Source organism: Pelmatolapia mariae, linkage group LG10_11 (genome assembly GCF_036321145.2).
Source record: "Pelmatolapia mariae isolate MD_Pm_ZW linkage group LG10_11, Pm_UMD_F_2, whole genome shotgun sequence".
Lineage (NCBI taxonomy): Eukaryota > Metazoa > Chordata > Actinopteri > Cichliformes > Cichlidae > Pelmatolapia > Pelmatolapia mariae.
Window position 1 is genome coordinate 15,451,874 of NC_086236.1, and position 27,037 is coordinate 15,478,910.

General features: G+C 40.6%; 5 non-coding genes and 1 pseudogene across 5 annotated transcripts; all 6 read left to right on the plus strand.

The window, feature by feature from the left end:
- The first annotated feature begins 45 nt into the window (after positions 1-45).
- On the plus strand, positions 46-26,956 carry LOC134636298 (uncharacterized; annotated as a pseudogene).
- On the plus strand, positions 6,964-7,035 carry trnad-guc (transfer RNA aspartic acid (anticodon GUC)). Its single transcript has one exon. It is a non-coding gene; the product is annotated as a tRNA-Asp (tRNA).
- On the plus strand, positions 9,414-9,485 carry trnad-guc (transfer RNA aspartic acid (anticodon GUC)). The gene has a single exon. It is a non-coding gene; the product is annotated as a tRNA-Asp (tRNA).
- trnad-guc (transfer RNA aspartic acid (anticodon GUC)) lies at positions 10,065-10,136 on the plus strand. Its single transcript has one exon. It is a non-coding gene; the product is annotated as a tRNA-Asp (tRNA).
- On the plus strand, positions 10,717-10,788 carry trnad-guc (transfer RNA aspartic acid (anticodon GUC)). Its single transcript has one exon. It is a non-coding gene; the product is annotated as a tRNA-Asp (tRNA).
- On the plus strand, positions 11,369-11,440 carry trnad-guc (transfer RNA aspartic acid (anticodon GUC)). The gene has a single exon. It is a non-coding gene; the product is annotated as a tRNA-Asp (tRNA).
- Positions 26,957-27,037: the final 81 nt, after the last annotated feature.

Here is a 27,037-nt window from a genome sequence, read left to right on the forward strand (position 1 = left end):
CGAGGTTATGCCACTTGTGCGCATGCGTGGAAGAAAAGGGGGAAAGGAGGCATTCGATTTGCACTTCTGCTTCTACCTTTTTTAAAAGGGCGTCTGCTGTTCAGCAAGACTAACGATCACTTTGCCCGCAGTTTGTTCGAGGGTAATGAATCGAACGTACGTCTTGTAGAATAACTAGTGTGGATAGTTAAGTGGTTGGCTAGTTCAATGCAGCTAACAGGTAAGTAATAAAATAGCCTCCTGGGTTTGGCATGGCCGAGGGAAGCGGTAATGTTAACGTCAATCCGGCCAACCTCCCACCGGGAGACCCGCAGCTCATCGGGATGATTGTGGAGCATCTGAAAAACCGGGGTCTTTTTGATGAGTTCCGTCGGGACTGCTTAGCCGACGTCGATACAAAGGTAATCTACTAACTCTGCTTTGTTTCTGTTTAACTTTAGCTAACCTGACATAAACAAAGTTGTCAGTGCCACTTTAACTGTCCTAAATCTATCCGAGTGTCTTTTTAGCTGGCTACAGTATACTACAGTATACTTTCAATGCACAGTGTACTCCGTTACTTAGTGTGCGCTATTGCTGCATATTTACCGCGCTGTTGTTGTTGTCAGCCGGCCTATCAGAACCTCCGACAGAAAGTGGACAACTTTGTCACATCGCACCTGAGCACGCAGAACTGGAACCCGTCCATCAACAAGAACCAGATGAGGAACGGACTGAGGCAAAGCGTCGTTCAGTGAGTGTTTCCTTTGAGCTTTTTGCAACCTTTCAACAATAGTTCCCCGGGCTTTCAGAAAATCCTTCAAAGTTTTCCTTTGGACATTGGCTGCTTTTTCACTCATTTTTAGTCCAGCCTTTGTACCTGACTATTGTTTTGTTTGTTAAGCTATGTAACACTGGCTTATGAATCCTTCAAGGAAAAAATGGGCACCTAACTCAAGGAATGAATCTTTCTTGTTGACACGTAACAGACAAAGACTGTATCTTTTGGCATATCATCTGTTCCGGTTTCTTTAGTTCAATCCATGAAAAATGCCAAAGATAATGCAGTTTGACAGACATAAAATGGTATTTTTGCACCAACAAGCTGACTGCCAAACAGTCATTAGCTGAAAAATTGGTGTAGCTCAGCATGGTGTGCAGTGTGTCCTTAAAAATATGAGGACACTGAATGAGTTGCAAGCCTTAAAAACTATCTACAGCACATGAACAGTATTGAGAAGTCATGCCCTTTAAAAGTTATGCCAAATTACACAACAACTAGACTAAAAATCAGTGCCAACGGGTCTGATTGAGCCATGAATCCAAATATTAAATATTTGGTTCAAATAATATTTAGCATGGATGAGGAGATTTCAGGTGGTACTTTTACACCTTTCAAGGTGTAACAATACCACCTGGAAGCATCTGATTGATAACATCTTCAGTTGTCTGCCTGAGAAAAGGGTTAATTAACATAATTGACGATGTCACCTATAAAAATTAGTTGATGTGGAATTTCATTGTTGATGTGTCATATACTAAAACCACATAAATGTGTTTTTGTAACTGCAACACACTACAGGGAGGTATGAGGGCAGTATCGCCTATATCGTCTGCCAAGACTGCGCTCAATATTAATGAAGAAGAACGTAGCGCCAACCACAAAACAGGACGAATAAAACAAATAAAGTTAAATGCAGACTTTGCAAACCAGAACTTTCCTTCCACGACAGCACTACTGCAGTGCACACTCACATGTTGGTTTTTGGGGTTTTTTACATCTAATTTCTTTACGTAAATTAGTAAAAAGACTGTAGTGAACAGGATTTATGAACAGGTTATATGTAAAATAAAGAAATGATCTGTTTTTGAAGGATCTCTATGACTCTGTGTATTGGTACCCATACTGTCACCAGTTCAGTCCTGTCTGGTCACTAGATCCGTGATGTTATATTTTACAATTTCTGATGCCCTCTTGGCTAGATTCTTAAAAAAAAAATAATAATAATTTTTTTTTAACTTTTTACCCAGATAAATAAAAGATATATAAAAGTCACTTTTCGAAAAATTAATTGCAGCAGCTACTTTGTGACAGGAATGCTTTTTTTTTTTTTTTTTTTTTTTTTTTTTGGGGGGGGGCGGACAGACTTTAGGTCAACAAGTCATTTATAACAGCTTAAATTCCCGCAATGATTTTTTTTGACAAATGCCGAACTCGCTTTTGTGTTTTTGTGTTAAACATTGTATTTCAGTTTATATTTACACATGCTTCAATAAATTGGTGTATCTATTTCCCATTTTCCTAGCAAAATATAAAGAAATGAGGAAGTGACTGAAGACTTTTGCACGACCATGCACTCAGCCATAATTTATTTATGTATTTTAAGATCGGGCATGCTGGAGTCTGGTGTGGACAGGATCATAACTCAGGTCGTGGACCCCAAGATGAACCACACTTTCCGACCGCACATAGAAACCGCCATCCACGACTTTCTGTCAGGGGACAGGAAGGAGGAAAGCACCTCAAGTTTGAACTCTGCTCCATCTGAACAGACAGAACCACAAGAGGCTCCGTCTGCCTCTGGCCCCAAAACCCCCTGAGGTGTGTGTTTAAAACCCAAAGCACAGCGTAAAGTCGACAGCAGCTCAAAAATGAGTAGTCTCTCTCTCTCTCGATACAGGCACACATGCTGGTCTCTAGTGGTCTGCACATTCTGTATGGCTGCATTAACCTTCGGAAAGGTGCAGCATCGGACGAGTGGACGATGAAGAGGAGGAAAGAGGAGGCTGTTTTGTGCCTCCAGTTCAATGGATTAGTCAGGAGTGTGTCATTGCTCCTGCGTGAGGCTGCTTCGGGAGAAGGGCTACAACGCTGAGTGGTGCGCTGTCGTCGTTTGAGTGTGGATTGTTAATTTTTTTTTCGGTACTGGCTTTTTTTTTTGTTTGGTTTTTTTCCAATGTGCATTACTTTTTTCTTCGGTTTTTTTTTTTTTTTAGCAATTCTATATTTTGTAATACAGAGCCAATTGTTCACTCACTCTGTTTATGCCTATCATATAGACATTTTCCAGTAATTATGTTTCCTGTTATTTTTTTTATTTTTTTAGGCTTGCACACTGTCTGCACTCATTTTTGATAGACCGAGGGGAAAAAAAACTAAATTACTGAAAAGCAATGCAATGAATGAATTTGTTTCATGTTTACAGGCCATAATTTTTCATTTCATCATGTCAGATTTTTCTTTGGTGTGTGTGCTTAATATGAAGTTTGTGCATCTCATGTGCTTACATTAAAAACAACTGCCATCATGTCCCTCTTTGTCTTTCTCGTAGTTGCCAAGCTTTCATCAGTTGATAAACCATATTTTTTATCAGTTTGTCTTTAAAGGAGATGGCAATACAGTTAACAGAGAGGAAATGACAGTTACGCTTTTTAAAGATGGAAACCTGCAGCATTTTCTGTGTAAAGAAAGCTGGTGTATGGTGTTTATTAGTTTTCTTTGTTAAGTCTAACATAAAAGAAGCTGTCTGACGCAGCATTTCACTCTTTTTTTGCTAAATGGATCAGTCGAGAGCGATCTACTTCAGTCGAACACATCAGAAGAGCGGTTGATGGAGATTTCTAAGGACTGGCTGAAAAAAAAACTGGTAGTGCAAATAAAATGAGTAAATTAATCTTGTGGATTCATGATTATCACAAGCACTCTGAGCTGGGAATACTATTACCTCAAGTATTTATGCACAGCGGTTAGCACTGCCTCACAGCATGAATTGATTTAAACCAAGCCCCAGACTTGTTCACATCCAGTCTGAGATCTTTCTTTGTGCAGTTTGCATGTTCTCCTCATGCTGCGTGGGTTCTCCGGCTTCCTCACACAGTCTAGAAACATCCACAGGTTTAGGTTAATTGGTGATTCTAATCTGACCATATGTGGGAATGGTGACAACTAGGGCTGGATATTTTCACTGATTTCTATAATCAATTCGATTCCGATTCACAAGGTCCTGATACGAGCTTGACTCAGACAGTCAGAAATATTATAAATCTGACACTTGTCAGACTTCATCAGAGCATCACAGCAGATGCCTTTGTGTCAAAGTAACTGAGGATAAAACAGAAAAACATGAAGGAGATTTTCCTGGCCTGGCTTTTTATAGCAGATAAACCCCTTAAGAACATTCTGCAGTGGATCAAAAACGGAAGAAAACCATGAATCAACTTATGATCATTACCTGATGCTGCTGAAGTGAAGCAGAGCAAAGTTAAAGATGTTTTATTACAGACACAGCTAAGCGTTTCGCAATTTGGCACATTTTAAAAAGTTTACATTTCTTCAGTGTTGAACAGTAAAAATGAGGCTTTCTTGTCCGAGGTCATTTTTGAGAAACAAAAAAAACAGCGGGACAGCACTGCACACAACAGTAGACTGATGCATAATAAGCAAACGAATACAGAAAACAAAGATTTGAGATGGGAAACTGTTCTTGAAGAGAGAGAGAGAAAGAGCTATGCAGGAAGTGTGATTTTATCGTGGTGGAGCAAATCAGCAAAAGTAAGAGGGAATTAATGACGATGTTTATCAAACGTGAAGCGTAGTTTTGATCCTCTTTTTTTTTTTTTTTTTTTTTTTAAACCTGTCCCGTTTGGTTCTTTTGCCATCAGAATTATTGTCTAAAGGCGAAGAAAGATGCCCAACGGATTTACTTTAACAAATTGACCATCCCAGCCTTGCCGTAATGGTCCATTTGATTTACCTTTTATTGTTTATTTTATTTTATTTTATTTTATTTTTTTTACTTGCTAGATACGGGACAGGGGAAAAGAAAAGGGAGAAAGAAAGAGGGGGGAAAAAACAAAACAAAACAAAACAAAAAAAAAACAGCGGAGAAGAGGGACGGGGATAAAGGGCAAAAAACAAAAACCAACAAAATAAGCAGACAAAAAATACATATATCGATCACCTGGATCACCTGTTGAGAAAGAAAAAAGAAAACAAGCAGAAGAAAACGAGAGTAATAGAATAAACAACATCACAATGATATATGGGAATATAACACTAAATACTTAATATTAAACATTATTGTGCAGCACGTAAGATCGACAGCGCACAGTGTGCTTTGAGGTAGGAGCCAAAAAGGGTGTAGTTTGTGTGTGTGATCACCTGTGTGTACACCTGTGAGCATGAGCGCGCTTGTATTTAAAAGGTTCCTTAATGTAATGATCTGCTAGAGGGTGTGGGGGGCCACAGTCCCATCCTCCAGGGCATGAAGCAGGTATGGAGGAGATCAAAACTCCAGACATCCAGAGGCCCCCAGAACACAAGAGACCAAGGAAGACCAACAGAGGGGCAGCCGCGCCACTGTCCCAGAAAGAGCTGAGGAGAGTCCCAGATGAGGGATCACTCAGCAACCGCGGAGCAGAAGCCAGGGGGGGTTGCAGTGACGTGCCCGTGAGCTCCGCCGGCAGCCAGCTGTGCCTGAGTGACCGAGCCCCAGGCCGAGAGGCCGAGGGCACCCCACCCCCGAAGTGGCCCGAGCGAGCCCCAGGTTCCAGGCCCGGATAAGCAGCCACCAAGGAGTGAGCCTATGTGTACCCGGACGCCCACCCCCGGACACAAAGAACCACCAACGCATCGATGTCTGAGGGCGTCTGCCACCGGCAGGGGAAGTGGTGGGGGGAGATAGGCCTCCAAACCTTGGAGGGCCTGAGATGTCCCCAGAGAGGTGGCGTCTGATACCCAGCCTGACATATAGACACAGACATACAGGCACACTCAAATACAAACATCCATTCCCACCCTCATGCTCTCATAGTAGTTTTGATCCTCTTTTGCTGTTTGTTCAGTGAATTTTGCTTGGAGAGTGACAAAACCTGCAGCATCAGAATCTGTGTGCTGTAGGCTTTCAGCACTGACGGTGTGTCTGTGTATGTGCTGTCGGGTGAGAAAGTCAACATCTCACAGATTCTGATGCGTCGGGTCATCGTTTTGTGTTTACCTTTTTGTATGGAATCCGTTCGCCTGCTCTCATTTGCTGTTTTAGCTGTTTGGTGGTTCTTGAAATAGTTTTGCTCTAACCGTTTCTGGAAAAATAAATTTGTATTTAAAAAAATCGATTCAGGATTCAATGAATCGATATGGCGTTATTCAAGCTAAAATTGATTTAAATGGGAAAATCGATTATTTAAACACACCCCTAATAAGAACGGGTCCATCTTCCATCTACCATGTACCTAAACGGTCCTGAACTGTTTCCAATTCATTCGAGTCCTAAACCACTACGAATGTAATATATTTTTTGTCCACTATACTCTTCTGGCGCTGTTGCGAGTTTATACAGTCATGGTTGGTGGTGAGTATCCCCACCTGTCACGCGGGAGACTGGGGTTCGATTCCCCGACGGGGAGGCATTACGTTTTCATTCTTAATGTTAAAAGTCACACTGTGACATCCTTGGGAAGGTCCTCAACTGCTTAATGTTTCAGGGTTTCCTTGAACAGACTCAGGAATGAAACAATATTAAAACACATGACAGTTACTGAACTTTTCTAAACTGTAGCCTCAAAACTCTCCCTGGACAGCGCTTTGAGTGCTCAGGTAGAACAGAAAAGTGCTATATAAGAACTAATCCATCTACCATTTACCGAAGCTGTTTCCATTTCCTTCTCTATGGAAGTCCTAAACCACTACGGATGTAATATCTTTTTGTCCACTATTGTCTTCTGGCGCTGTTTCAACTTTATACGTGATACGTTCATTATGGTTGTTTTGGAAGAGGTTTTGCCTCTTTCGTTGACGGTAGAGAACTCTGCGTTGAGGCTTCTAGTCATACTAATCTCTGTCTGCTATTATTTGCACGTTAAACTTGATATACATTACAGGCGTGCACAACTTCACCTATCAAAACGGGGAAACAGCGATACTATCCCACTGTGGACATAGTTGCGTCACGATCGGTACTGCAACATACGAGTCGGAAGCCACCTTCCTCGTTAGTATAGTGGTGAGTATCCCCGCCTGTCACGCGGGAGACCGGGGTTCGATTCCCCGACGGGGAGGCATTACGTTTTCATTCTTAATGTTAAAAGTCACACTGTGACATCCTTGGGAAGGTCCTCAACTGCTTAATGTTTCAGGGTTTCCTTGAACAGACTCAGGAATGAAACAATATTAAAACACATGACAGTTACTGAACTTTTCTAAACTGTAGCCTCAAAACTCCCCCTGGACAGCGCTTTGAGTGCTCAGGTAGAATAGAAAAGTGCTATATAAGAACTAATCCAAGGGCGTAGATTTGGCATGGATGAAAGGAACATGCCCCCACCAATATCCAGCGATTATTGAATTGTCCCCACCAATAATTTGATCTCTTCGAGTAAAGAAAAACAAACCCGATAGAAAGAAAAAAAACGATCTGTCAATGTCTAATTCACCGAGCGGTGCAGAAAGAGTTAAATTACATACTCTACTGGAGTCCTACCTCTTGTGACAAATATGGCCAATGTGATTGGCTGTGCCTTTCAGGGAGCTCTGTTTAGTTTTAGCAGCGGCAAACCTGCGCTGCAAGGACCTGCAAGGAGGAGAGGAGGATGGCAGCAAAAAGGAAGAACCTGGATATAAGAAAGTATTTTTCAAAAAAACCTGTCAGTCACTTAAAGTCAAGTTCCCTCATAAAATGTGTCATAATAACGTTACAGGCTATGCTAGGCTTTGGCCCACATCAGTCTAAAATTGTATCTAACCATGAATAACGTGTTTGGGAAACTAACTGCACAACAGGAAGCACTATTAGTTATCTCAGTCTCCCAGAGTAGCATTTCTAATTTTGAGTGAAACTGTCAGAGAAAACGGCAGCCTCGAGCAAGCCAGGATATTAGTTTACAGAGGCTGTTAAAATTATATGTCTAACGTTAAAATGTTGGTGACACAATAATTTCATCCTAATGGTACTGACATATTCATAGGGTTGATTTTTGAGACAAAATATCATGAGGTAGTCATGATTGTGCAAATATTCCACCTCGTAGTGCAGTTTGCACAAATTGTTTTAAAAATGCACTCACCCTACAAACATTACTGATGAGTCAAGATCTGCACAAATTGACAGAAACACTGAAGCAGCTACACATTTTATTCTTATTGTCATGTATGTCCTATTTGTAAGGTGACAGAAGAACCAACACAAAGCTCAGAGAGCAATGGTGATGCAAGATCACAGGTGAAATTGGATGATGACTTGGTGGTTCATTACTGTATTTGAAGCACATGCGTGACTGCATGTATTTAGAATGTGTCACTGTTATTTATCAGGTGACAGAGGCAGCTCTGCCATGTTGTAGCTCGGACCGAGGTGAAGAGGCGAGGTCACAGGTGACTGACTGATGATTTGGTGCTATAGATTAACTAGTATTTATTATCATGACAGTTGTTAGGCTGCTGATGTAAATTGATTCATTAGTGTACATTTGACAAAGAATCTGAATTGACAAGTCTCACTTTTTATATGGCACGAATCAATGTGTTATTTTATCAGGTGGCAATATGTCCTAGTGCAGTCAGAGGGGAAGAGCCAGGGCCAAAGGTGAGGCACATCAAGCACATAATAATAATTTTGTGGTAATCTTAGATGAGTAGTTTTATGGACAAAAACCACCAGGTCATTCAGTGTTCCCTTAATGCTAATGTATAAGAGATGTTGGTATACTATAACTGAAGTAATATTGTTAAGTCCTTAAAGTCATATTCTTTTATTGTCATGACTGTATTTGAAGCTATTTTTATTTTTGTATGATACCTGATTTATATGGAATATGGCTGAAGTAAACTAAAGTCTAAAATTCTTAGTCAGTCATTTGTTTAATAGTAATTTAACATTATAAAATTCACATATAAAACTATGAATTGTAATTTTAAATGGTTTAAACACATACAGAATAGCATATGTAGGCAAGTATATTTCTCCCCTTTTTTTTTATCAAGAAGCAAACACAAAAAGGAAAAAAAAAATGAGGGCAGGGTTCGGTGGTTGAATCATCCATCCCCACCAATGCCAAAACCAAATCTACGCCCTTGAACTTGTCCAGCTACCATTTACCGAAACGGTTTCCAATTGGTTCTCTATGGGAGTCCTAAACCACTACGGATGTAATATATTTTTGTCCACTATACTCTTCTGGCGCTGTTTCGACTTTATACGTAATACGTTCATTATGGTTGTTTTGGAAGAGGTTTTGCCTCTTTCGTTGACGGTAGAGAACTCTGCGTTGAGGCTTCTAGTCATACTAATCTCTGTCTGCTATTATTTGCACGTTAAACTTGATATACATTACAGGCGTGCACAACTTCACCTATCAAAACGGGGAAACAGCGATACTATCCCACTGTGGACATAGTTGCGTCACGATCGGTACTGCAACATACGAGTCGGAAGCCACCTTCCTCGTTAGTATAGTGGTGAGTATCCCCGCCTGTCACGCGGGAGACCGGGGTTCGATTCCCCGACGGGGAGGCATTACGTTTTCATTCTTAATGTTAAAAGTCACACTGTGACATCCTTGGGAAGGTCCTCAACTGCTTAATGTTTCAGGGTTTCCTTGAACAGACTCAGGAATGAAACAGTATTAAAACACATGACAGTTACTGAACTTTTCTAAACTGTAGCCTCAAAACTCTCCCTGGACAGCGCTTTGAGTGCTCAGGTAGAATAGAAAAGTGCTATATAAGAACTAATCCATCTACCATTTAACGAAACTGTTTCCATTTCCTTCTCTATGGCAGTCCTAAACCACTACGGATGTAATATCTTTTTGTCCACTATTGTCTTCTGGCGCTGTTTCGACTTTATACGTGATACGTTCATTATGGTTGTTTTGGAAGAGGTTTTGCCTCTTTCGTTGACGGTAGAGAACTCTGCGTTGAGGCTTCTAGTCATACTAATCTCTGTCTGCTATTATTTGCACGTAAAACTTGATACACATTACAGGCGTGCACAACTTCACCTATCAAAACGGGGAAACAGCGATACTATCCCACTGTGGACATAGTTGCGTCACGATCGGTACTGCAACATACGAGTCGGAAGCCACCTTCCTCGTTAGTATAGTGGTGAGTATCCCCGCCTGTCACGCGGGAGACCGGGGTTCGATTCCCCGACGGGGAGGCATTACGTTTTCATTCTTAATGTTAAAAGTCACATTGTGACATCCTTGGGAAGGTCCTCAACTACTTTAATGTTTCAGGGTTTCCTTGAACAGACTCAGGAATGAAACAGTATTAAAACACATGACAGTTACTGAACTTTTCTAAACTGTAGCCTCAAAACTCTCCCTGGACAGCGCTTTGAGTGCTCAGGTAGAATAGAAAAGTGCTATATAAGAACTAATCCATCTACCATTTAACGAAACTGTTTCCATTTCCTTCTCTATGGCAGTCCTAAACCACTACGGATGTAATATCTTTTTGTCCACTATTGTCTTCTGGCGCTGTTTCGACTTTATACGTGATACGTTCATTATGGTTGTTTTGGAAGAGGTTTTGCCTCTTTCGTTGACGGTAGAGAACTCTGCGTTGAGGCTTCTAGTCATACTAATCTCTGTCTGCTATTATTTGCACGTTAAACTTGATACACATTACAGGCGTGCACAACTTCACCTATCAAAACGGGGAAACAGCGATACTATCCCACTGTGGACATAGTCGCGTCACGATCGGTACTGCAACATACGAGTCGGAAGCCACCTTCCTCGTTAGTATAGTGGTGAGTATCCCCGCCTGTCACGCGGGAGACCGGGGTTCGATTCCCCGACGGGGAGGCATTACGTTTTCATTCTTAATGTTAAAAGTCACATTGTGACATCCTTGGGAAGGTCCTCAACTACTTTAATGTTTCAGGGTTTCCTTGAACAGACTCAGGAATGAAACAGTATTAAAACACATGACAGTTACTGAACTTTTCTAAACTGTAGCCTCAAAACTCTCCCTGGACAGCGCTTTGAGTGCTCAGGTAGAATAGAAAAGTGCTATATAAGAACTAATCCATCTACCATTTAACGAAACTGTTTCCATTTCCTTCTCTATGGCAGTCCTAAACCACTACGGATGTAATATCTTTTTGTCCACTATTGTCTTCTGGCGCTGTTTCGACTTTATACGTGATACGTTCATTATGGTTGTTTTGGAAGAGGTTTTGCCTCTTTCGTTGACGGTAGAGAACTCTGCGTTGAGGCTTCTAGTCATACTAATCTCTGTCTGCTATTATTTGCACGTTAAACTTGATACACATTACAGGCGTGCACAACTTCACCTATCAAAACGGGGAAACAGCGATACTATCCCACTGTGGACATAGTTGCGTCACGATCGATACTGCAACATACGAGTCGGAAGCCACCTTCCTCGTTAGTATAGTGGTGAGTATCCCCGCCTGTCACGCGGGAGACCGGGGTTCGATTCCCCGACGGGGAGGCATTACGTTTTCATTCTTAATGTTAAAAGTCACATTGTGACATCCTTGGGAAGGTCCTCAACTACTTTAATGTTTCAGGGTTTCCTTGAACAGACTCAGGAATGAAACAGTATTAAAACACATGACAGTTACTGAACTTTTCTAAACTGTAGCCTCAAAACTCTCCCTGGACAGCGCTTTGAGTGCTCAGGTAGAATAGAAAAGTGCTATATAAGAACTAATCCATCTACCATTTACCGAAACTGTTTCCAATTCCTTCTCTATGGGAGTCCTAAACCACTACGGATGTAATATCTTTTTGTCCACTATTGTCTTCTGTGGACGGGTTGTCACCATTTCCAACATTTAAACTGCTACTCGGTTGTGTTAATTGAAAGTCATTGCCAAAAAATGCAGCAGTGTATGTGTGGTATATACATAAACCATGAATGGTTATTCTGTACTGGAAAAACACCATCAAAACTATAGGAGCAAAAATTGAAAAAGAACTCAAACATGTTTTTTTGTCATGTGCATCATCAGCATCCAAGTTTATGCAGCAGTGTCCCTTCCTCTGGGATTCTTGTGCTTACAGTTTTCATTGAAGAGAAGCCCCGTCACTCTGAAATCCTCGATGAACTCTGGCTTTAACCCTAAAGTCAGTCAGTCGGCTTAGTGTGTGAGTGTGTTTGTGTGTCACTGCAGCTTGGGTAATATTATTGATTTTACTCCTTGTTTTCAGCAAGTGAGTGATCCACACTTTTGCACTGTGTGTATGTTTGCACGGTGTAAGATCCATTGGTCATCCTCTGCCATCCTCCTGTCTATCAATACAGTACTTGTGATCATCTATAGATGTTCAACTGAATTATAAAAAAAACATGTTTACTTATTGATATCTAATAGAAATCAAAGCAAAAGAAGATAAACACGACAGAGATGTCGAGCCAACTGGAACATCTAACCTCACCTTAAGGTGTTTTGATGAAACAATAATGATTAAAAATAAAAGCTTTCACTGAAAATATGACTTTATTGAATTATATTATGGCTACATTAGTGACATAAATAGAAAAATGCAGTTATTGTGGTTTGGGACATTTAAAACCAGTTATATCATCCCTGAAGTTGTCCAAGTTTTGTAACGTATTGTACAAAACACATACATAAACATCTTACATCTAGTAGCGAATCTGATTTGTGTATGCAATGAGTCAGACATGTATCGTGTTTATCATGAGAGGGCAAGAACAAGAAGGCCCTGCATACATACTATTTGCACAGCGATGTGTGTGCACTGGTGTTGTTTTGAACATGCGAGTGTGCATGTTTGTTGTTGGCAGTGACGGGTCATTGTGTGGGTGGTCACCACAAGTTGTGGGAGGCTGAATCAACTTGAAAAGTTATGAAAATAGTCTTCCAACGTCCAAATATTACCTCGTGTGAGAGGACGTCTTCCTAGACTTGGCCCCTGCATGAACACACACACACAAACATGTTCTGTCCTTTTTTTCCTTGGCCTCCTGCTGCAACGCACACACAATGTTTCTCAGTCAGTCCTGCTGAAGGCCACTTGAATGCAGTGAAGATGAAGCTAAGCTGCCAGTAGTTGAGCAGTAGAGTGAGAGTAAGAGAGATGAGGTATTTGTTTAGCTCGTATGGAGACTCTGATGAAACTCCAAGACACGAGTCAAAACATTTAAGCACAACAAATAGAGTGCAAGATGAGGAAAGAAAAATAGGACATCGGAGGCTGGTCTTTATTCAAAATGTACCATCTGATTTTTTTTTTTTTTTTTTTTAGGAATTAATTTAGCAATTAATTTCATTGCTTAATATTTTCACAAGAAATATAAATTATGGCTCATAGCACGGACACATATGAGTGGGCGCGTACAGTTAGGTCCATAATTGGTTTCACAAAGACATTGGTCCATTGGTTCTAGACTTCAGGCAGAGAATGACTGCAAATGATTTTCATACAAATTTTTAAAACAATCCAGTTATGTTTGTATGTCTGTACGATTACTTTTGAGCCTCTGGAATGGCTGCCTGTGTAATAAAATATTCCTAGTTCCTAAACAGTTAATGACATACTTTTGTTAAACTGCTTAAATTAAAGTTGCAAGTCTGCAATTCAGCATCTTCATTGTTTGATTTAAAATCCACTGTAGAGGTGTTAAAAATAAATACAGTGGCTTGCAAAAGTATTCGGTCCCCTTGAACTTTTCCACATTTTGTCACATTACAGCCACAAACATGAATCAATCTTATTGGAATTCCACGTGAAAGACCAATATAAAGTGGTGTACACTTGAGAAGTGGAACGAAAATCATACATGATTCCAAACATTTTTTTACAAATAAATAACTGAAAAGTGGGGTGTGCGTAATTATTCAGCCCCCTGAGTCAATACTTTGTAGAACCACCTTTTGCTGCAATTACAGCTGCCAGTCTTTTAGGGTATGTCTCTACCAGCTTTGCACATCTACAGGCTGAAATCCTTGCCCACTCTGCTTTGCAAAACAGCTCCAGCTCAGTCAGATTAGATGGACAGCGTTTGTGAACAGCAGTTTTCAGATCTTGCCACAGATTCTCGATTGGATTTAGATCTGGACTTTGACTGGGCCATTCTAACACATGGATATGTTTTGTTTTAAACCATTCCATTGTTGCCCTCGCTTTATGTTTAGGGTCGTTGTCCTGCTAGAAGGTGAACCTCCGCCCCAGTCTCAAGTCTTTTGCAGACTCCAAGAGGTTTTCTTCCAAGATTGCCCTGTATTTGGCTCCATCCATCTTCCCATCAACTCTGACCAGCTTCCCTGTCCCTGCTGAAGAGAAGCACCCCCAGAGCATGATGCTGCCACCACCATATTTGACAGTGGGGATGGTGTGTTCAGAGTGATGTGCAGTGTTAGTTTTCCGCCACACATAGCCTTTTCCATTTTGGTCTCATCTGACCAGAGCACCTTCTTCCACATGTTTGCTGCGTCCTTGTTCGGCCTGTGAGTTTAGGTGGACGGCCTTGTCTTGGTAGGTTTACAGTTGTGCCATACTCCTTCCATTTCTGAATGATGGCTTGAACAGTGCTCCGTGGGATGTTCAAGGCTTGGGAAATCTTTTTGTAGCCTAAGCCTGCTTTAAATTTCTCAATAACTTTATCCCTGACCTGTCTGGTGTGTTCTTTGGCCTTCATGGTGTTGTTGCTCCCAACATTCTCTTAGACAACCTCTGAGGCCATCACAGAGCAGCTGTATTTGTACTGACATTAGATTACACACAGGTGCACTCTATTTAGTCATTAGCACTCATCAGGCAATGTCTATGGGCAACTGACTGCACTCAAACCAAAGGGGGCTGAATAATTACGCACACCCCACTTTGCAGTTATTTATTTGTACAAAATGTTTGGAATCATGTATGATTTTCGTTCCACTTCTCAAGTGTACACCACTTTGTATTGGTCTTTCACGTGGAATTTCAATAAAATTGATTCATGTTTGTGGCTGTAATGTGACAAAATGTGGAAAAGTTCAAGGGGGCCGAATACTTTTGCAAGCCACTGTAAATAAAAACTACAATAATTTCCTTTGTCCAACAAATTTTAGACCGAACTGCATCCACACAGGACTGCACAGGTTCTCCTCGATTTCCTGATATCCATCCATATCCATTTTTATATTGTAGTATTAATCTTTACTACAATTATTGCGAATCTATTTGGCCATGATGATTTTGTAGGAAAAAATCTGTCCTGACAGCTGAAAGTTTTTGCACAAATAAATGTAAAAGGAGAGAGCTGTACACATTCTTAAACATGCATATGCAGAGGTGCCACTGCAGTTACACTGACTGGTTCACGTCTGTTAACTCTGCAGGTTCGTGTGCAGCTAAAACTCACTTCTTTAAATTGTATCAAGGCTTAAATGTAATTAAGGGCATGACTGCTGTGAATGACAGGCTATTCATGTATGGCCTTTAACTCACAACTGTTGAAACTGTACTGGGGCTTAAAGTCAATTAAGATCATGCCTGCACTGAATGATAGATGGGTGCTGTTCAGTCTTGTCTGGTTGGATTTCTGTGAGGGTTCAGCTTTTCAGGTTTTCTGTTACACATTGGGGGGTTTTTTTGGCTTCTCCTCCACCTTCCTGCTCAAATAACGTGAGGTTATGGTTACTGTTGGTATAAAGTGTTAAAGGGGGTCTGGCTATATTGAGTGATTTTACATGATATGAGCACTGGCACTATTTTCTAACTGATATCAGATAGTGCTGGTGGATTTATTTCTCTTTAACTCTTTCCCCATAAAGATGACATTTGACGACCTCGCCTGTTCTCTTAATGTAAAGTCTAGACACCTTAGTTTATCTCAATAAAGTTGTGGTTTGACCTCAAGTTCAATATTTGGGGTTTTTCCAAGGGTAACTGCATAGGCAGAGACCACCCTCACTAACCTCTGATGCAAACCCAGTTATTTTGTTCCCTAAGTTTCAAAAGTTGCTTCTTCTAGGCTTACAGGTGTTAAAAAGTTGAAGTTGTTCTTTAATAGTTGATCAAACATTAGTTGAGTCTCTGCTGACCCAATTTTGATTGGCCAGTTGTTCACGGGAAGCAAACAAAAAACTTGATAATAGGTGGCAACACTCAGTCTATCAACCCGACCAGCCTCTGCAGTTAAACACTAATTAGTCTTGTTGGGTGCAAAATTCAAAGAGAATTGCATGCATATTCTGCCAGCAAATGTGTGCCTATATTCACAGCCAAACCCCGCATAAGGTTCATAATTTGAATGTGTAACTAAGTCTCACACAGATAAGTATCTAAGTATTCTCAAATTAATCATTAAGTATTGCATCCAGCTCCAGTAGTCTCTTTGGTGACATTAGGGTGAAATAATATGGAGCGATTACTGGAAGGTGATCTGATATTCCTAACATGCACAAACTGTGCAGGTTATAGGTTTAGTATCAATGATGTGAAGAAGAATTAACTATAGCTACTATATTTTACTTTAGAGCAGTTTTGGGAATGTAAATGGAGGCTATGCAATAGCTCTTTTGTGCACATCTATATTCTCGCTTTCTATTAAAAGAACTTCTAAAACTGTTACTTTAGAAGTTATTGCAGTGCACTGGTACTTCTGTTTGCTCATTTTCTTTGGTTGTCAGTAAAGATGTAGCCATAGATCAGCACATCACAATGTGGGACAATGTCTCAAAAAGCGGAGTGGGCTGCTGTGCAGTCTCAGCAGCAGTCCTCATGGACAACTGGTCACACTACCTGCACTGCTTCTTAGTGGCTTTTGAGAGATCTATAAAGGATTAAGTATTTCGCGTGTGAAAGTGTCCCTGGATGTTTAGTATGAAAATGCTGCGTGTTTACGCAGAAGTTGTTTCACGCTAATATGATGTAGGAAAACTGTAGGATTTCCTAACAGTTGGGAAAACGCGTCTGACACGTTCCTCATTGCACGTCTCTGCGCCTCGCCAAGAAAGCAGCTGCAAGCCGTCAAACTCACCCCCGCAGACTCCGGAGGAACAAGCGGCCTCTATAAGAACATTTTCACTTCTGGGGAGAGCTGATGGGAATGGGATTCACTTTATTTTCTGTGTTCGCTCAACGCGATCCTTCCCATTTCTGCCTGACCCCATTTCTCTCCTCCGTGGGTCCTTCTTCGTGTTTTTTTTTTTACCAAGAAACCAAAAAAACCGAAATCACTACTTTTATCTGTTTCTTTTCAAATTCATCGATCTTCTGCTGGGGTGAGGGGGTGGAGGTTCCTCTTTGTCACTCATCAATGATAAACCTTCAGCTGCACAAGTGCTGCGCGGTCACGGCGCTAGGCTGTGATTGGTGGAGACCCAAGCTCCAGCCTTCGTGAACGCGCCGGTCTCCTGCGGACCTATATATCTCAGCCTCGATCTCGTCGTCACAGAGTAAAGTTATTCAGAGGCTTCGAGCTCTAGCTGCGCGAACATCTACCAAGAGAAGAAAAGAGCACCGCACATACGCTGACTCGACCTCAGTCATGCCGGTGAACGCGTCCGCTGTCTCCACTGTGTTTTTCCTGCTGCTGGTGTGTCATGTGCTGACCATCGACCCGCATGATGTTCTGGAGAAAGAAGTGAGCCAGATGAAAAGGCGCCTCTCTTTGCAGAGCACAGGTGAGTCGCCACATGCAAGTTTTCACAGGTCGTGTAACGGTCGCATTTAAGCGTCGGAAACTGCGTTTTGAAGAAAACTTTACATGACGCGCATGCCTGAGGCCCTTGTTGGCCCTAAAAAAGAGCTTTTTCTCCCCCTTATTGCGCATTTAATCTCATTGTAAGACAACCTGTTGGCCGTGCGCGCCTCTCTAACCTCCTGTGCTGTTGGTGACTGTAATTCAATGCGCGACTCCGGTGGTTCGACCCTGTCCATGCACATTCCCTTTGTATCCCTTTCCCGGTGTTCTGACAAACCATCCTACTTTGGCAACACGTCCTACCGTAAGTAGTTTATGCACATTTCTGCTGTCACATAGTAATTCCAGCACAAAGTTAAGTATGACGGTTTGCCACTTAACTTTGCCCATCAGAGTATGCTTGTAGCTCATATTCATAAAGCCAAGACGGCTTGCCACTTCATTTTACCCGTTAAAGTATGCTTGTAGGTAACATTCACAAAGGTAGCATGGTTTGGCACTTAATTTTGCAGAGTATGTTTCTAGCTCTTATTAACAAAGGTAGGATGATTTGCCATTTTGTCTCCACGCTGCGTTACTCTGCCTCTCCTTCACTGAACACAACTCCCCCTCCCCCCATCGCTTCACCTGCAGGTGGACAAGATGGACACGGCAGCTATCAAAGAGGAGCTCGTCGGTAAAAAGAAAACATTTGGAGATTACTATTTTTAGTGCTGCAGCGTTACTTTCGTTAAAATGACGTTAACGCCATAACTGTATTAACGCGGCAAATCTCCGTTAACGAGTTACCGCGGATCGCCCCGTGCGTGGGGCTGCACGGCGTCAACGCGTTAGCGTTGCGGTTAGCGTTAGCGGTTACCTCGTTAACGTGTTGACGCTGTGCAACTAGCACTACTAGTATTTTGACCGTTTCCAACAGCGCCATAAAGTGCAAAATGAAGAGTGTGTGAAACTGTGTGCTGTATCCCAGACCGCGAAGTCTCCCAGCCTCCTGGCCCGAAACAAACTACCTTACAAAACTCGTATACCGTATTTTCCGGACTATAACCTTTCACTAAAATCCTTTCATTTTCTCAAAAATGGACAGTGTGCCTTATGTATGAATTCTGGTTGTGCTTACTGACCGCGAAGTGCTTTTATGTGTCTAATATCTAAGGAAAGCTGATCAAAAAGTACTATTTAACATTTAAAAATGTCTAAATCCTCTTAATTTACATTCCATACACTTACAGATGGGTTTCTGATAGAGTTGAGGGGATCGATCCAAACATGATACTGTTGATACCAACGTTGCTATTGGATCGATATTAGCTAGACGGGATCGATACTTTGTTTCTATCCTCTTAAGTTCAGTATGTAGCCCAGTGAATTGTTTTTAATTATTTTTATTTTATTTGTTTTGGAAATGGAAAAATGTATACCTCTCCAAAAACATGAGTTTCAAAATGTATGAAAAGCTGAAAGGTGTGCTTCGTTTGTTAATTATTGTGGGAAGTAAACAAAAAACACAGTAATTTAGCGGTCATTAAAATGTGATCAGAATTTGCAAATGGATGATTCATCTACTAAATCATGACACACTCCTCTCCCCTACATAAGCTGCCTGTTTAAGTTAAAAGTATTATTATTATTATTATTATTACTACTGGCCCTGCATTTCCTTTGTGTTGGATTGATATGAAAAATTTGCAGTATGGCACGATACTAATTTCTGAAAAGTGAAGGCCAAAGGTCTGAGGCTTGACAGTGGATGTGTATTGTTTTTAATTCCACAGCAGCACATTATTTGGCACATACATTTACCTGGAAAGTTAATGCTAATCTCTCACTGTGTCTCGTAGTGGAGATCCAGAGTTGCCTGGTGAGTTCAGGTGATGTTGGCTGTGGGATGTTTCAGTGTTTCAGCAACAGCTCCTGTGAAATCCAAGGGCTGTACCACATATGTCTCACTCTGCTGCACAACGCTGGACACTACGACTCGCAGGTGAGGATAAACCCGTATGTCTCACATTCACACTGAAAATAAACTCATTTATTAAGTCAGTTGTGTGTCGTTACGCCTGTGGGGCACTAACTGACAGGCTGAGGGGAAGTTCAGAAGTTGCCTGGGCAGGGTTGGAGAAGGCATATCTGGATACGTGTTTTTATTTCATTTAATCCCTTCCATCATTGCACTCATTTGTGAGGAATGCTTGTTGTATAAGAAGCAGTGTATCGTTATGCATGGCAGCACAGTTACAGAACAGCGTGAGAGGGGAAGTGAAAGGAGAGAACAGGAACATCCTGTCCACATTACTAGAATAGAAATGTATGAGAAAATGATGCAGGCCTAATGTGTCCCCAGTTTGAGCAGAAACAGAAGATGATGTTCTTTAAGGATCTCTGAGTGAATGTACCTGATACAGATGGTCGTGGATTAAAGGATAAAGTGTTGCAGGAAACATCTTCAGTGCTTCTTCCCATTGGGGTAGAAATGTTTCATAACATGATAAAGATGATCACCCAGAAGAATTTTGTAGAGATTTGCAGATCCCCTAAGACCCAATACGTGCCAGCAAAAAGCCCCCCACAGCATTACAGAGCCACCGGATCCCCTCAATGTAGGGGTCAAGCATTTAGGCCTTTACCATTCTCTTAGTGTGCACCACTTATCGCTGGGGCACTAGTTGAGGGTATAGATGACAATCTGAAATTTGTTTAGGTCAGCGCCAAATGTTTTCCTGTTTTCTTCACTGCTTAACTCGCAGATTCAAATTTGTCTTTGTACATGCACAGCCACCCTCTTATTATATCTTACTCTTTCCTCACATACTGTACTAATGCGCTAGCAGCACTGTCATCAAATGACCGTACTCCAGTTGAGCAGTTGGACAAATACACTGACGATTGGGCGAGTTCACCAGCTGTCATGAAGATCCATATAGACAGAGGTCAAATGGTTTTTGTGCTGGGCTGTCAACATGTGTTTTTGGGGGGTTTTTTTTGGTTTTTTTTTTTTTTGTTTTTTTTTTTTTTTTTTTTTTTTTTTTTTTTTTGTTGTTTTGGGTTTTTTTTCCTCTCTCTCTGCTGTAAAAGTGGATGAGGATAGTCTGGCTTTTAGAGCCTACCCCAAGTGGCTGTTAGAAGAACTGCCAACAGTGTACAGAATGTAATTTAGGAAAAATATTTCTCTTAAAGTATACAAAAATAAAGTGAAATGCATAACAAGATATTTAGTTTACATACTCAAAAAGGAGTGTGAAGAAGTGGACATTTATTTAACCTCACCCCTTCTCTGTAAGTCGTAAGTTATTATTTTTCAATACAGTTCTGTTTACATAGCACCAAATAACAAAGACAGTTGCCTTGAGGCACTTTATATTGTGAGGTAAAGATCATACAGCAACACAGATTAAAAACCCCTACAATCAGCTGACCCTATGAGTAAGTGAAAGTGGGAGGGAAAAACTCCCTTTTAAAACAGGAAGAAACCTCAGACAGGACCAGGCTCAAGGTGGGGGGCAGCCATCTGCCATGACTGGTTGGGGGTTTGTGGGAGATGGCTTCCTTATTGATATAAATCTCAGGAACAACAATATATACAAATGATCAACTGCACATAATGTGATATGTGAAATACAAAATATTATCATGTGCAGTTCTTACAATAAGACAAATACCTAAAATATTTAAATGCTGATTGCCAAATGTATATAAACACAGAACAGCACACATCATATCTGGATGTTACACTCAAAATGTTTCACTCCAGACACAGAAACACAAAACCTTTCCTGCTAGTATGCACATTAACTTCAGTCTCTTATAGAAAACATACTTTCAATAATTCCCAGTGGTTGATTGATTTTTTTTTTTTTTTACCACTCTGAAACAGCACAAAATTTGTGCCGTTTGAAATTTCACCAGATTAATTAAATAGTCAGATGGAGTTTAAACTGCTATTGTCCCCCTTTGTTCACAAAATAAAACTTCAAAACATTTTTACCTTCCTCAAGCCATCAAACTTCTAAACACGAGCAGCAGGTAGGTTGCCCAGTTGGTCTGGCCAAAATCACCCCTAAGATCCAAGGAGAGTGAAAATGGCTTATGCTTATGTGGTGTATACACATGTGGGGTGACTTCCGCTGCAATCACATTTCTCCACAGGGACATAAATATAGAGTGACGTATGATCTAATACCTGTTTTGCTTTACTACATCCACCAATGAGGTTATGTTTTTGGTAGCATTTCTATGGGTCTGTAAACATAGAGTTTTGAATGAATTCTGATTAAACTTTGTAGGAGTGTAGAGAGGGGTTCGTGTTAACAGTCCATTAAAATTTGGCTTACATCCACCGCGGCCTTCAAGGTCAAGTTAACAATTTACTGGTTCAAAACTGACAAAAAGCCTTAAAACTTATATAAACTATGACTCTTACAAGCGTGGTGTGAGTTGTCAACATATAGAAAGTAATGTATAAGGATTTCAAATATCATGTCACCTTTGACCTCTGACCCACACCTGGCTTCTTTCAAGTTGACCCCAAAATGTGTTGCAGCTTTAAGGAAAGAGAGAGCTCTGTAGTTAGAAATATACTGTAGCATAATATTATATAATAAGCTCAAGCAAATCAAATTGTTATGCATTACCTACTCCTACATTATGTTTATATATAAAACACAATATTATTCCCTGGAAAGGCCACACTGGCTGCCTTGGAGCAGGCTTGTGCTTTTTGAGTGTTTCCTTCGATATTTGACTGTATTTTTTTGGCACATTGTGTTGGCTTCAGTTTTCAGCTCCAGAGTTTTCTGCTTGGTTGAAAATTATTCAGACGATAGAGGGGAAAAAAAAAAAAAAAAAAGCAGTAAAGTGGAAGTTTTACATATTTCCCAATCCTACTGTTTTCTAACATCTTTCCCATTGATTTGAAGTCTCAGCTGAACCAGTCTCAGCAGTCTGTTGTTTACGGTGAAACCTCTTTGAAAGTGACTTCGGCCCGGTCCACATTAACGCTCCGGGTTCTTGTTTTGTAGATAGACCTCTAATAGATTTCACACCTCATTGTATGTCAGTCATAGTTGCCCTTTAAGATGAACTAGATAACTGAACTTGGTGTCTGTCAGCACTGCAAGCCACTGCATAAACATCACTGTAGTCTCTTCCTGCGTGTATTCTCCTTTGGCTGTTTGTCTTTCCATCAGAGTAAACAGGACAGCACGGCGGCTGATACGCTAACTTAATAGTCCAAACTTGCATCTCCTTTCTCCTGTTAAGAATAATCCTGGTTTTCAGCCAAGATTAGCAGGAATAATAATGGTATTACTAAACTTAAAGACTTATTTGCCAATAATACCTTACTGTTGTTTGAACAAATGACAGAGAAATATGGTTTCCCCCGAGAGGATTTCTTTTCCTATCTACAAATAAGACATTATATAATAAACTGGAGTTTTTCAGACCACCAGCTGTGTGGAAGCATTCCTTCACTGATTCAGGTTTTTCTTTTATGGTCACGTTTCTGTATAGAACACATTTCTACTGTAACAAACAATATAATGTACAATTTACCGAAATATTTATTGTTAAAAAGAATGTCCTTGCTGAGGAGAAAACACTCTAATTTAAAGCTTCACTAATCATCTGTATAATTGGGATAGTGGAAAACTGATTCACATATCTGGTGCTCTGCTGAGCTTTTTATTGGATTTTTAACTAATTATTTTCTTGTAATTTGTCAACCATTAGTCAATGAAGCGCTACAGGCTGTTGTAATCGTTCCTCTTCTTGTTACTGGCTCTGGTCAAACTTGTCGCCTAGTGGAATTTATCAATGCGTTTTTCCAGTGTAAACTAATGTTTTTCACAGTGACCCCATTCACAGAGCATTTGGTTTTCTGGTCTCTGGACACCACCACAGTGGATTTCAAATCAAATCATTCAAGTGCAGATTTTAGCTTTAATTCAAGGGATTTAACAAAAGTATTGCATTAGCTGTCGCGTTAGCAATTCAGCACAAGAGTTCTTCAATGCAAAGAAATGAGATATTCTTCAATGGCCAAGTCAGCAGGTTTTCAGCCTCTGAAGATAAAACTTAAGTTAAAGAGAGCCACAACAAGCTTAAACTGAAGGTGGCTTCAGTATAGGCCTGACATACCATCTGAAGGGAGGAAACACAGCATCTGGTGATGTCCGACGGTTCTAGACGTCACACAGTCGGTCACTACAAACCATTTTCATCCAACTATTTAAAATAAATAAATAAATAAAAAATCCTTATTTTAAAATTATGTTACTTTTCAGCCTCTAAAAATCGAGGACCGTGTATAAAAATGGTTGTATTTCCTAAACAGTATTTTAGGTAAACCCCTTGATTTAAGGCTGTCACATATTGATTGTTTTTTGTTTGCGTAGCACTTTCATAGAACTTAGACCAACTCAAAGTACTTTATAGATGACTGAAAAGATGATAAATCAAACATGGACATAAATAGTAAATCAATAATAGAATACAAACTAAATGGAAGTTTTTGAATCTGATAGAAAAGACTATTGCAAATAAAAACATGGTTGCAATAAAAGATTATGTGGGAGAAAAAAATCATAGGTTTCCTTGTAATCGTCCACTCACTCTTCTTTTTTCTCGCAGGGCAAATCATTTGTGAAGGACACGTTGCGGTGCATGGCGGTGGGGCTGCGGCAGCGTTTCAGCTGCATCAGCCGGCGGTGCTCGGCGGTAAAGGAGATGGTGTGCGTGCTTCAGAGGGAGTGCTACACCAAACACCACCTCTGCCTGGCACTGCGGGATCACATAGACACCGTGGGAAACCTGGTCCAGTTCCACCTAATGTTTCCCCCTGGGTGAGAAACGCAAACACACACAAATTAACTACTAACAGCCACAATTTTATTTTTTATTTTTTTTTTTTTTAATTGAAAAATATGGTGGGAGATGCAGTGCTCTTTCCTGCTGAATGAGGAGGATTCACAGTAATCAGTGGGTTATGAACTGCTGCATGTGTTTTCTTAGGTTCACTTTGGTAATAATTTTACAGTGTTTACATTTTAACATGTCCCAGTTATACATGTCAGTAGTTTAATCACAAAGTAAAACACTTTGGCAAAAAAAGGTAATAATTTCTTCTTTATTGCCATATGTATGTACAAATAAATACATTCAAAATTATTTCATTAATTGCTCAAATGGAAAAATGAATAAAACTGGGACATTATTCTATTGTTGATTTTGGCACTTCCTGCAAGTGACTGTTTTTCTAAATGTACATTTGGACAAAACAGCTAAGTATTTTTTTATGATGACCCTGATGTATTCGCGTCCTGCCAGGCCATACGTGGAGCTGACGAACTTCCTGCTGAAGTGCGGAGACGAGGTCAGGACGTGGGTCGGACGTCGTTTGCGTGAACAATGCGAGCAGTACTGGGGGTCGCTTTGCAGCAGCTTTGCCGGAAACTGCCCCCTCTGCCAATCCGATACCCTCCACCAAAGCACTTCCCCATCCACCAGTGCACCATGGCCCATCACTGCTGGAGGACCCCTGGAGCAACCAACCAGAGCGGCTAAACCAGAGGACAGGACCAGGCTCAGTCATATAGACAACACAACTGAACCAGATTCAGTTGTGTCTGAGAAATCCAGTGTCACTCCTTCATAGACAGATGGAAACAGTACACAAAATTCTATAATACTAGCAGTAGTGGCTAAAAGTATTCAGTGTAGTAATGCATCATAACTTATTCAATCTGCTGGGCATTTGTGCTCCATTAAGGATGGAAGAACAATTATCTACCTCACTTCAATGTCACAGTAGACCACTGCAGCTCAGCCACACACACACACACACACACACACACACACACACACACACACACACACACACACACACACACACACACACACACACACACACACACACACACACAACAGGAATCAGTAGGTCAAGTGTAGCTCATGGCTCCAAGTCAGTATCCTGTTTACAAGCCCAGTTCCAAAAAAAGTTGGGACGCTGTGTAAAATGTAAATAACATTAGACTGCAATGATTTCCAAATCTCATGAAATCATATTTTATTCAGTATCGAACATAGAAAACATACCAAGTGTTTAAACTGGGACACTTTACTGTTTCATGAAAAACATTTGCTCAATTTGAACTTTTACACAGCATCACAACATTTTAGGAACCGAGTTATAAATCTGCTTTTGTATTTATGGAGAAAGTCATATTGTGTACCATGGAGATAAACAGATGAGGCGCAGTGTGCAGAAAGGAAAGCACTCATCGGTCAATATGTGTTAGAAATAGATTTTTAATGTTCGCTTGTTCACATTTCATACAGACCCCTGGTGTCGAGAATGGTGGTTTTCTTTTTTTTTTTTCTTTTTTTTTTAAATTTAAATGGATCACAAACTCTGAACAGTTTTTATTTGAATTTTATTAAAATGCAGTGATACTGATGAATAAAGAAATCTGTTATTTAAATCAGTCCTATCCTGTTGAACAAGTCTTTTAACAGCACTGCAGTTCAAACTGATATTTTGAGTTTTAAGATATCTGCTGGTGCTTGAGATTTTTAAATGAACTCAAACCCACGGGGCTTTTGTTCAACATTCACACAATCTGACACCTTTCAGGGCACCAATCATTCATCGGATTACTGGTTCAGTAGTCTGGAAGGAAGGCACGAGGTTAACTCCTTTTTGAGAAAAGGGGGGGGAAAAAATACACACTCTCCTGAGCACATTCACACTTTATAACAAAAAAGTAAACAAAAACAAAGGTTGGTGCATTTTGCACCCATGACCCTAACTAGTTCTGAATTAAAGGTGCAATATGTAGAATACTGGACTCTAGGAGGGCAACCTGCTTTTTTTTTTTTTTTTTTTTTTTTTAAACAGCACATCTGAACCCTGCTTTGTTTTTTTTGTTTGTTTTTTTTTGTTCCCCCCCTCTTAACGGCCTTTCCTTAATTCTACGGCTTAAGTCAGAAGACACTACTACAGCACAGAAACCAACCATGACTCAACAGGAACAGATGGAGTCCTACAGTGTTGCTCACTTTTCTGTCCCCCTCTTTTCTTCCTGTCTCTGTGTAAAAGTGAAGCTCCAGCTGAATTCAAATAAGGTTGCCCTCCGCTTGGAAGTGGGCAGATCACGCAGATCACCTCTTTGGATGGATTATGTGTTTATTTGCAGCAATAGAGGCTTAAAACAAGCCTCCAGTGGTCCCTTGCTTTAGTCACTGACTCCCAACCTTTCAACATGACTGACATAAGGTCAGAATCACAGACTACCTTTTCTTCCTTTTACGTTGGACTGAAGGGGGACAAAGATATTACATGAGCATACAGGCTGCTGATCTGTTGATGCCGTCTTATTGCATTATTAAACCTACAGTGTGTTTTAAGGTATCAACATTTCAAAAATTGCA